Source organism: Ceratotherium simum, chromosome 7, assembly GCF_057802395.1.
Source record: "Ceratotherium simum simum isolate JZ-2026a chromosome 7, ASM5780239v1, whole genome shotgun sequence".
NCBI classification, from domain to species: domain Eukaryota; kingdom Metazoa; phylum Chordata; class Mammalia; order Perissodactyla; family Rhinocerotidae; genus Ceratotherium; species Ceratotherium simum.
This window is the reverse complement of record NC_141906.1, coordinates 85300254-85309595: the sequence shown is the minus strand read 5'-3', so window position 1 is coordinate 85309595 and position 9342 is coordinate 85300254. Positions and strand designations below refer to the sequence as shown.

At 38.1% G+C, this 9342-nt stretch overlaps 1 pseudogene; it reads left to right on the top strand.

Moving 5' to 3' along the window:
• Positions 1 to 690: 690 nt before the first annotated feature.
• LOC106803135 (ribose-phosphate pyrophosphokinase 2 pseudogene) overlaps positions 691 to 9342 on the top strand; it is a 31870-nt pseudogene continuing 23218 nt past the window's right edge.

The following is a 9342-nucleotide window of genomic DNA, read 5'->3' as shown; positions in this document are numbered from 1 at the left end:
AAGCCCTAACACACAATATGATGGGATTTGGAGACAGGGCCTTCGAGAGGCACTTATGAGGTCATGAGGATGGAGTGCTCATGATGGTATTAGTGCCCTTATAAGAAGAGAGCAGAGAGCTTGCTCTTTCTCTGCCATGTGAGGACACAGCAAGCAGGCGGCTGTCTGCAAGCCAGGAGGAGAGTCCTCATCAGACCTGACCACACCAGTGCCCTGATCTTGGGCTTCCAGCCTCCAGAACTGTGATCAACAAATGTCTGTTGCTTAATCCAGTCAGTCTGTAGTATTTTGTTATGGCAGCCTGAGCAGATGAAGACACTAGGTTTATTGATAGTGAAAAGCAGCAAAATTTGTAAAAGTGAAAATTTAGCCACTTTTACTTGTAAACCATGCTTGTTTTAGAAAACTATTTGTTTACTTACGTTACAAGATGTTTATTATAGGAAATGGAAAATGCTCGTTTGAGCTATAAAATGAACTCAGTCATCTTCCAATAATTAATCCGACCCATCACATGTGGTTGATAGAAAAGACAGTTAGAGGGACAGATGACAGCCATGTTCTTGCTAGTCAGAAGTCTTCAGATCCTTAGTTTTAGGTTTTCTCCTTAAAGAAATTCAAACTTCAAGTAAATTAATAACCTCTTCCAACAGATTCAGATGTAAATAAAATAGATATGCTGCATATCACATGGGGCAGCTCCTAGCAAAGGGAAACAAAGCCAACGACTCAGTGCCATCCCTCAGCAGCATGGTCATCAGGTGCAGGAATCTCTAAAAGAGATTTTCACTGGCAGGCAGCCCATCTTGGCTACTATTTCTGGTTTAGTGTCACTCAATCGTGTCTTTTTTTTGGTACCAAGTCTGCAAGATGCATTCACTAGTTAGTGGAAAACGAGGCAAAGCTCTAGGGAAGAACCCGAAGTTAAAATGTGCTATCAAGAGTGTTTTCCCTTCGAGCTGAAGTTAACCAGTCTGAGCAGGTGGAGGTAGAAAGACCACTCTCTGTTCCATTGCAGTTTGATTATGGAAAAGTGCCAGGCCTTTGAATGGTACAAGAGAGAAGGGAGAATTCCATCTCCCCTACGGAGTATACCTTGAGCAGGCTGCTCTCCTTGCAGACAACCTGATCCACTGAGGTAAGAGTCAGATGGGCATTGTCTGTAAGAATATTAAAAGCCTTGTTTCAAAGTGATTCATTTTCATCAGGTTTTTTTCTCTGTTCTTAATAGCTAACTTTTGCCAGGCACTCATATGCCCAGCACTGTTCTAAGTGTTTAGCACTTATTATCTCTTAACTGTCAAGCCTCATAAAGGAAGTACCATCGTGATCCCTACTTTATCAATGAGAAAGCTAGGGTGCAGAGGTTCATTGACTTGTTTAAAGCCGCGCAGCAGGTTGGTGACACAGCTGGGATTTGAAAGGCCTTTAATAGTGAAGTTTAGTCTCATGTTGCACAAGTGCTCAGGATTCAATCCTGTTCAGCTGAACTCAGCCCAGCAGATATCTATGAACTGGCAGCCACACTGGACAGACCAAGGGAGATGACCTAGAGGACAGTGCTCCAGGAAAAATGCAAGTGCATCTAACATGAAAGTATATCTACGTGATTAATAAAAGGGAAAATAAAATGCTTCTAAACTAGCAGATCCACAAAATAAATTAGGGTGAACCTGGAAAACTTTATTAGAATATTAGAAGGCTTGAAAATTCTCCTGTTTTCTTTATTATTAAAGCAATCTGACTATTCTTTCCTCAATTTAGTCAGACTAAAATAGAATGCAGTTTGAGGAGTTGATAATTGGAGAAGTTTTTAAAAATCCAACATGTCACTATATGGTTACTGAAATCCTTCTTGTAATGCCCAAATCTTTGTTCATGTCTATCTTTGTTTTTGCCATTACTTTTGGAATTGTGTGTTTGTGTCTGTCCATTCTCCTAGAACAGTGAGCCTCTGAAAGAGTGAGGTTTGTCTTATGGTCTTCTGTGGCACACAGAAGATGTTGTTCAGTAAAAGTTTGTCGACCAGCACTTTATTGTGTGTGTGTGTTGTTTTGATATGTGTAACTTAAAAATGCCAGAAGATAGCTCAAAGCATTCTGATATTCTGCTATTAGCACCACATCCTTGCCCAGCTGTTGATTCCATTTGAGAACTTTCTCTGAAAACAAAATTGAGGATGTTCATGAGAAATGATTTTTTTTAACAATGTTACAGTTTCACCAAATATCTTTAAGTAGGCAGGAAATCATGAAAAGAGATAATAAACCATTCACTGAGCCCCTTACTTTGTGTCAGACTGTATAAAAACCTCTCAGCATATGAATCCTGTGAAATGAATAAGAGAAACTTCAACTAAATTGGAGTCAAGAAGGGCTGTCATTCTTTTGGCTACTCCCAAATAAACTTGTTTTGAGGATAAAATAACTGGCAAATTTGCTTTGTAAGTTGACATATATGGTATCAGAAGGGAGTTCCAAAGGAGATGACCCCCAGGAGATGGCGACCCCCAGAATTGAGTGAGGTACCTGCACTAAGCCCCTTGAGTTCATTGCTTCTGTGAGTTGCCGCCTGCTTTTGGTTTGGTGAGTCTCCTCTTGGATTCCGAACTTCACTCCCTTTGCATTGTTGACACAAATAACCAATAACCATTCTACAGGTGGGAAAGATAAGGTGAATTTTACTTGAGCTGGGAAGGCAGTCTCCACCAAGCAAGAAAGTGTTCTGGAGAAGTGTGGTTTGCAGCATGATTATATACATTTCAGAACAAAGAACATACATCAAGCATGACAGGGATACTGCTTTTTTCAAAGTCACAGGGAAATAATGTGCTGCAATTTAGCACATACACAGCAGGTCAACTTGACCCTGATTTCTGGGGAAAAAAGACTTATCTTCAAAAGAGTAGTGGTATTGATGTCAGAGGAAGGGAGGCATTCATCCCTCTCTTCCAAGAGCGCATCCTTTGCTTTGGGATAGTGAGTTAAAGCAGATGTACAATGTGTGTATGTCAAGCTGTAAGTCAGGCTGCTCTGGTTAAAATAAAATTCAGGCCAAATCAGGTTTAAAACAGAATAGCTTCCTTTTATACGTTAGTGTTTTATACGTTAGTGTTTTATACTTTCCTTACGTCAGCATTCTGAGATCTCCAACTTTGTTCAGGATTGGAAGAGGTCTTGTCCTCTAGAGGAAGGAACTTTGTCCTTCCTGGTTCAAGGCTTCATCCCTGGTGAGTACTCACTTATTTCCTGAAGGTAGCACAGTTCCTTTTAGGGCTCAGGCTTACTGAGAATCCAGGAGTTTTTCTTTGATTTTCAAATTCCTTTTGGAATCAGGGCTGGGAATCAAGCAACTTTCTTTTGTTTCTAGTTTCCTTTGGGGATCAGAACTAGGACTCTAGCAACCTTCTTGGCTTTTCAGAGGAAATTTCAGACATGAGATCGTAGTTATCTAAATGTTCTGAGGGAAACACTCCTTCAGGGACCCCAGCTCAGTTTATGTTTAAGAACTATGGACCCCCCTACATGCACATTTTAAACTGAGTGGGCCATGCAGACCAAAGCAATCCAGAATTGCAATGGCCACTAAGGATAATTTTTGGTATCCCCAAATTCACTTTTCTCAAAACTGAAACCAAAAATGAAGAGGTTAAAAAATCTTCCTAGGGCCGGCCCCGTGGCATAGCGGTTGGGTGCGCGTGCTCCGCTGCTGGCGGCCCGGGTTCTGATCCCGGGCGCGCACTGAGGCACCGCTTCTCCGGCCATGCTGAGGCCGCGTCCCACATACAGCAACTGGAAGGATGTGCAACTATGACATACAGCTATCTACTGGGGCTTTGGGGGAAAAATAAATAAAATTTAAAAAAAAAAAAAAAAATCTTCCTAAATCTTTCTAAAACTTTGAGATAAGCTTTGCTAACTGCAGCTGTGCATATTCAGCACAATCAACTGTTGTTTAAAACTAACCAGGCCTTTCTGTCCCTCCTTAGTATATGAGTGAGCCATCTTTCCCAGGAAGTCAACGTGCAGACATCAAGATTCAGCCTCACAGGGCCAAATGCAGGCTGAAGATGAAAACTAAGCAGAAAAGTCCAGACAGTCAAGGGAAAAGAAATTCAGTCTTCAGGGCCAAACACAGGCTGAAGATGAAAACTAACCTGAAAAGTGCAGACTGTCAAGGGAAAAGAAATTCAGTCTTCAAGGCCAAATGCAGGCTGATGGGAAAAGGCCAACCAGCAAAGTCACATGCTCTCCCTCCCCTACCTAAAACCCCAACACATGCACATCCTCCCCTACCTAAAGCCCCAGCAACACTCCCCCTCTCCTACCTAAAACCCCAGATAAAAACCCCTAACTTTTTGCCTTTGTGGAGGTGGATCTGTGTTCTAACCCCCATCTCCTTGTCTGGCTGCCTTTTGATAACAGTAAACCTCTTTCCTTGCCACAAGCTTGGTATTTCCAGTTATTGGCCTTACTGTGCAGTGGGTAAACAAACCAGTGTTTGTGTTCAGTAACAAAACCAAATTGGAAGACCATGGCTCTAAAATTAAGTAAAACAAGTGGTATGACTCTTTTTATTGGTGCCTAGAGATTTCTGAATGCACAGAAAACTCTAAAATTGCCTCACTGTAAGATACCTTGTCTAAATTGACCAAAACAACTAAAAAACTGAGAACATAATGGCTTCTGAAGCCTCATGTTCCCCTCTTTCATCTTCTTTGCCTCAGGCACCTTCTTGTTTGTCTTCCCAGACTCTTTTGTCTCAGACTCCACCCCAGCAGCCATCTTGTGCTCAGGCTCTGCCCCCAATATTATCTTCTCTTCCATTCTGTGAAAACCTGCCCCTTTAAAATCAGACCCTCTGAGGATTCAAATGCTAAACCCCTAGCTACTATTTCTAAGTTAACTGGAGCAAATATACAACTAGAAGGAAAAATTTAAATAGAAATTATTCTAGACTTTTTATAATAGATAAAATGACTCCAAAAACAGCTTTAAAAGGATCCTTACAGCATGCAAATTTAAAAAGTCTTTAGTAAATGACTTTGACCATCTGAACAAACAACCTTAACTTAGTCCATCTGCCAGAAATGCCACTTGGATCCAACTTTTCTTTTGAGTTTTATATTGTTGTACCTGAGGTATAGCTAAAGTTTTTAAATGAAAGCTATGAGATCTGTTTATGTCTGTCTACGTGTCTCTGTATATATGTTATAGAGATGTGATATTTTTCTATCTTTGGATGGTATTGCCAAAACTAATTTGTAAAGAGCTCTGTCTAAGTGGCTTGAAATCAAGCACTTATAAATTAAGTATTCCTAAACCTCAGAAAAATAATAAAAGCTAACCCAAATGTTTTCAAGTTTACATGATCTGGGATTAATCTTTAGTAGATAAATGCTAGATTAAGATCATTGGTTTAACTGAAACAGGCATGTCTTCAGAATTATCAAAACTGAATATAACACATGCATACAACTTTGATTCTACCTAGGTTTATTAGATTAAGCTCATGTTATCTCTGTTACAAAATTTGTCAGCAAGAAAGTAACTTAAGATGATGGTTGGCTATTTAATGTCTGATCCAAGCAGATTGCTAAAGGCAAGTAATTTAAATAAATGTAAATAAGATCAAACTTTATACTAAGTTAAATTAAATAATGGTTAGTCATTGAATACATAAATCATTTCCAAATAAGATAAACATTAATTACTGAACATGGATTCATATACTTTTGGCAGGCTAAGGACATTTGAGTCTATTAGTGAACTTGTTTTACGCCACTCTGAGAAATTTTCTATTAAAAAAGGCACATGTTTCTAGAAATTTATAAAAGGTATTTGTAAGTTCACCAAGCCACAAAATGCTAATATAGTTCACAATTGTTTACTTCTTATTTTTCACTTGGAATTAAGGATTCTAAGGATCTATAATTGAATTCTAATCATTATATGTAATAAGGGAAACATCTCTGTATGTAGGGAAAGTAAGATGTGTGTTTTGATAAAAGAAGGTATGAGAATGGAAATGCATTTTGTTGAGGGAAAAGAAAATAATTTTGTCCTAAAGAGAGGCTGGTCATTTCAGAAGGGGAAAAAGAAGAAAATAGGACAAAATCTAAATGTAAAAAGAAAGTATAGAAGGTTTGTGGAAAGGAATTTTAATGTGTGGTCAAGCTGGCTAAGATTAAAATGAGTTTTAATACCAAAATAAGCTGATGCAAAATTAAAATTTGGCTTCCTTTTCTGTTAAAAGGACCAGGTTTTCTTGGGGTACTGGTCTGCTTTTGATAACAGATTGTGAAAGCTTCTTTACGTTTTAAGTAACATGGCAAGAAAATAGAGATTTTATGTTTTTTTTTTTTTTTTTTTTGAACTTTATTTTTTTTATTTTATTTATTTATTTTTTTTTATTGCAGTAACATTGGTTTATAACATTGCAAAAATTTCAGGTGTACATCATTGTACTTCTATTTCTGCATGGACTACATCATGTTCACCACCAAAATACTAATTACAACCCATCACCACACACATGTACCGAATTATCCCTTTCACCCTCCACCCTCCCCCCTTCCCCTCTGGTAACCACCAATCCAATCTCTGTCCCTATGTGTTTGTTTATTGTTGTTATTATCTACTACTTAATGAAGGAAATCATACGGTATTTGGCCTTCTCCCTCTGACTTATTTCACTTTGCATTATACCCTCAATGTCCATCCATGTTGTCACAAATGGCTGGATTTCGTCGTTTCTTATGGCTGAGTAGTATTCCATTGTGTATATATACCACAGCTTCTTTATCCATTCGTCCCTTGATGGGCACTTAGGGTGCTTCCAAGTCTTGGCTATTGTGAATAAGGCTGCAATGAACACAGGGGTGCATGTACCTTTGCAAATTGGTGTTTTCAAGTTCTTTGGATAAATACCCAACAGTGGAATAGCTGGATCATATGGTAGTTCTATCCTTGACTTTTTGAGGAATCTCCATACTGTTTTCCATAGTGGCTGCACCAGTTTGCACTCCCACCAGCAGTGTATGAGAGTTCCCTTCTCTCCACATCCTCTCCAACACATGTTGTTTCCTGTCTTGTTAATTATAGCCATTCTGACAGGCGTGAGGTGATATCTCATTGTAGTTTTGATTTGCATTTCCCTGATAGTTAGTGATTTTGAACATCTTTTCATGTGTCTGTTGGCCATCTGTATATCTTCTTTGGAGAAATGTCTGTTCAGGTCTTCTGCCCATTTTTTAATTGGGTTAGTAGTTTTTTTGTTGTTGAGATGCATGAGTTCTTTATATATTTTGGAGATTAAGCCCTTATCAGATGTATGGTTTGCAAATATCTTCTCCCAATTGTTAGGTTGTCTTTTCGTTTTGTTGATGGTTTCCTTTGCTGTGCAGAAGCTTTTTAGTTTGATGTAGTCCCATTTGTTTATTTTTTCTATTGTTTCTCTTGCCCGGTCAGATGTGGTGTTTGAAAAGATGTTGCTAAGACCGATGTCGAAGAGCGTACTGCCTATGTTTTCTTCTAGAACTTTCACAGTTTCAGGTCTTACATTCAAGTCTTTAATCCATTTGGAGTTAATTTTTGTGTATGGTGTAAGGTAAGGATCTACTTTCATTTTTGCATATGGCTATCCAGTTTTCCCAACACCATTTGTTGAAGAGACTTTCTTTTCCCCATTGTATGTTCTTGGCTCCTTTGTCAAAGATTAGCTGTCCATAGATGTGTGGGTTTATTTCTGGGCTTTCGATTCTATTCCATTGATCTGTGTGTCTGTTTTTGTGCCAGTACCATGCTGTTTTGGTTACTATAGCTTTGTAGTATATTTTGATATCAGGGAGTGTGATACCTCCAGCTTTGTTCTTTTTCTCAGGATTCCTTTAGCTATTCGGGGTCTTTTGTTGTTCCATATGAATTTTAGGATTCTTTGTTCTATTTCTGTGAAAAATGTTGTTGGAACTTTGATAGGGATTGCATTGAATCTATAGATGGCTTTAGGAAGTATGGACATCTTAACTATGTTAATTCTTCCAATCCAAGAGCACGGAATATCTTTCCATTTCTTTGTGTCTTCTTCAATTTCTTTCAGAAATGTTTTATAGTTTTCATGTACAGATCTTTCACCTCTTTGGTTAAATTTATTCCTAGGTATTTTATTCTTTTTGTTGCAATTGTAAATGGGATGGTATTCTTAATTTCTCTTTCTGCTACTTCGTTGTTAGTGTACAGAAATGCAACTGATTTTTGTATGTTGATTTTGTATCCTGCAACTTTACCATATTCGTTTATTACTTCTAAAAGTTTTCTGGTGGATTCTTTAGGGTTTTCTATATATAAAATCATGTCATCTGCAAATAGTGACAGTTTCACTTCTTCCTTTCCAATTTGGATCCCTTTGATTTCTTTCTCTTGCCTGATTGCTCTGGCTGGGACTTTAATACTATGTTAAATAGGAGTGGTGACAGTGGGCATCCTTGTCTGGTTCCTGTTCTTAGAGGGATAGCTTTCAGTTTTTCACCATTGAGGATGATATTAGCTGTGGGTTTCTCATATATGGTCTTTATTATGTTGAGGTACTTTCCTTCTATACCCATTTTATTCAGAGTTTTTATCATAAATGGATGCTGGATCTTGTCAAATGCTTTCTCTGCATCTATTGAGATGATCATGTGATTTTTGTTCTTCATTTTATTAATGTGGTGTATTACGTTGATTGATTTGCGAATGTTAAACCATCCCTGCATCCCTGGAATAAATCCCACTTGATCATGGTGTATAATCTTTTAACGTATTGTTGTATGCGATTTGCTAGTATTTTGTTGAGGATTTTCGCATCGATGTTCATCAGTGATATTGGCCTGTAATTTTCTTTTTGTGTTGTCCTTGTCTGGTTTTGGTATCAGGGTAATGTCAGCTTCATAGAATGAGTTAGGAGCTTCCCCCTCCTCAATTTTTGGAAGAGTTTGAGAAGGATAGGTATTAAGTCTTCTTTGAATGTTTGGTAGAATTCACCAGGAAGCCGTCTGGTCCTGGACTTTTATTTTTGGGAGGTTTGTGATTACTGTTTCGATCTCCTTACTGGTGATTGGTCTATTCAAATTCTCCACTTCTTCTTGATCCAGTTTTGGAAGGTTGTATGATTCTAAGAATTTATCCATTTCTTCCAGATTGTCGAATTAGTTGGCATATAGTTTTCATAGTATTCTCTTATAATCTTTTGTATTTCTGAGGTGTCTGTTGTAACCTCTCCTCTTTCATTTCTGATTTTACTTATTTGTGCCTTCTCTCTTTTTCTTGGTGAGTCTAGCTAAAGGTTTGTCTATTTTGTTGATCT